We start from the raw sequence: 3,079 nt of genomic DNA, 5'->3' as shown, positions 1-3,079 counted from the left end.
GAAACAACATTTTGTTTCCGAAACAAAATTTCATTTCTAAAAACGCTTTGAAAACAAAATATCGTTTCGATAAACGTATTGCTCGGGCGTGTATATAACGCCGATTCCCACGATTACGCAATTAAATCGCTTTCACATGTCTTATTCTGCCCCGAATATAACAATTAAAGCATGAATCAATTTGTATTTGCGTTCTGCACACTACAACGTTAAAATTGTTAAAATCAAAGTAGATTTACTATATAAAATCATATGAAAGTTGTTTTCACTATGGTACGGTCGTGCGTATAAAGCGATTCCCACGATTACGCAGTTAAATCGCTTTCGTTACAAGATTTTGATTTTTACAAGACTTTGATTTTGTTTTCGTAAAACAAAATTCGTATAATCTTTTTCAAAGCGAAATTATGAAAAACTATCCAGAAACAACATTTTGTTTCGATAAACGTATCGCTCGGCTGTGTGTAAATCGCGATTCCTACGAAACAAACAAAAACATTTTTTAAAACTTATAGAATCAAAATTTCGTTTTAAAATCGATTCGGAAACAATTTTGTTTCGAAAAACTTTTTCGAAATAATATTTCGTTTTCAAAAACGGTTTGGAAATATAATAAAAAAAACATTTAAAATTAAAAATTTGTTCGTAAAGACAAATTTGTTAAACTCGATTTTAAGTACAATTTTGAAAGACGAGACAAAAACAAAAAAGAATGTTAAAAACGTCCGTAAATAAAATTTCGTTTAAAAAACGTTTCGGAAACAAAATTTCGTTTCGAAAAACGTTTCGGAGACAAAATTTTGTTTCGAAAAACGATTCGGAAACAAAATTTCGTTTCGAAAAACGTTTCGGGATCAAAATTTCGTTTTCAAAAATGGTTTCGAAATATAATAAAAAATAACAATTAAAATTAAAAATTTGTTCGTAAAGAAAAATTTGTTAAACTCGATTTTTAGTAAAATTTTGAAAGACGAGACAAAAACAAAAAAAGAATATTAAAAACGTCCGTAAATAATATTTCGTTTAAAAAACGTTTCGGAAACAAAATTTCGTTTCGAAATACGTTTCGAAGACAAAATTTCGTTTCGAAAAACGTTTCGAAACAAAATTTCGTTTCGAAAAACGTTTCGGATCAAAATTTCATTTCGAAAAATCGTTTCGTAAACAAAATAACAATTAAAATTAAAAATTTGTTCGTAAAGAAAAATTTGTTAAACTCGATTTTTGGTAAAACTTTGAACGACAAAAACAAAAAAAGAATATTAAACGTCCGTAAATAATATTTCGTTTCGAAAAACGTTTCGGAAACAAAATTTTGTTTCGAAAAACGTTTCGGTAACAAAATTTTGTTTCGAAAAAACGATTCGGAAAACAAAATTTCGGTTCAAAAAACGTTTCGGAATCAAAATTTCGTTTCCAAAAATGGTTTGGAGATATAATAAAAAAAAGACATTTAAAATTTAAAAATTTGGTCGTAAAGACAAATTTGTTAAACTCGATTTTAAGTACAACTTTGAAAGACGAGACAAAAACAAAAAAGAATGTTCGGAAAACGTCCGTATTTCGTTTCGAAAAACGTTTCGGAAACAAAATTTCGTTTCGAAAAACGTTTCGGAGACAAAATTTTGTTTCGAAAAACGATTCGGAAACAAAATTTCGTTTCGAAAAACGTTTCGGGATCAAAATTTCGTTTCCAAAAATGGTTTCGAAATATAATAAAAAATAACAATTAAAATTAAAAATTTGTTCGTAAAGAAAAATTTGTTAAACTCGATTTTTAGTAAAATTTTGAAAGACGAGACAAAAACAAAAAAAGAATATTAAAAACGTCCGTAAATAATATTTCGTTTAAAAAACGTTTCGGAAACAAAATTTCGTTTCGAAAATACGTTTCGAAAACAAAATTTCGCTTCGAAAAACGTTTCGGAAACAAAATTTCATTTCGAAAAATCGTTTCGGATAACAAAATTTCGGTTCGAAAAACGTTTCGAAATCAAAATTTCGTTTCGAAAAACGTTTCGGAGACAAAATTTTGTTTCGAAAAACGATTCGGAAACAAAATTTCGTTTCGAAAAACGTTTCGGGATCAAAATTTCGTTTCCAAAATGGTTTCGAAATATAATAAAAAATAACAAATAAAATTAAAAATTTGTTCGTAAAGAAAAATTTGTTAAACTCGATTTTTAGTAAAATTTTGAAAGCCGAGACAAAAACAAAAAAGAATATTAAAAACGTCCGTAAATAATATTTCGTTTAAAAAACGTTTCGGAGACAAAATTTCGTTTCCAAAAACGTTTCGAAAACAAAATTTCCTTCCGAAAAACGTTTCGGAAACAAAATTTCATTTCGAAAAATCGTTTCGAAAACAAAATTTTCGTTTCGAAAAAACGTTTCGGAAACAAAATTTCGTTTCGAAAAACGTTTCGGAAACAAAATTTCGTTTCAAAAAAACGTTTCGGAATTAAATTTTCATTTCAAACATTGTTTCGGTAACAAAATTTTGTTTCGAAAAAACGTTTCGAAATCAAAATTTCATTTTAAAAATTGTTTCGAAAAAACGATTCGGAAACAAAATTTCGTTTCGGAAACAAAATTCGTTTCGAAAAACGTGTTTGAAACCAAATTTCGTTTCGAACAACGATTCGGAAACAAAATTTCGTTGCGGAAACCAAATTTCGTTTTGGAAAACATTTCAGAATCGAAATTATGTTTCAAAAAACGTTTCGGAAACGTATTTTTTTGGGGGAGTTTGTGCGGTAATTTAAACTTTAAGACGTTAAAATCTGTTTCCACATTGAAGTGTTATCAATATCTCTCTCTAGCATCATCAACTGGTAGCTAATATTTCGAAACGATTTTTTAGTTTCAAAATGTTTCGGATCATAACCTATGATTTTTTAATTTCAAAGTCTCGAAACGTTTTTTTGTCAAAATTTTGTTTCAAGGCATAAATTTCGGAAACGAAATTTCGTTTTCGAAAAGATTTTAGTCATTTCGAAACGAAATTTCGCGATTCGAAACGAAATTGGAAACGTTTTTTTCGCTTAAAGGCAAAAATGCATTAGTGACCTTACCCTAA

Source organism: Ciona intestinalis, unplaced genomic scaffold (assembly GCF_000224145.3).
Source record: "Ciona intestinalis unplaced genomic scaffold, KH HT000076.2, whole genome shotgun sequence".
NCBI classification, from domain to species: domain Eukaryota; kingdom Metazoa; phylum Chordata; class Ascidiacea; order Phlebobranchia; family Cionidae; genus Ciona; species Ciona intestinalis.
The sequence above is the reverse complement of the archived record's forward strand: the minus strand, read 5'-3'. Positions refer to the sequence as shown.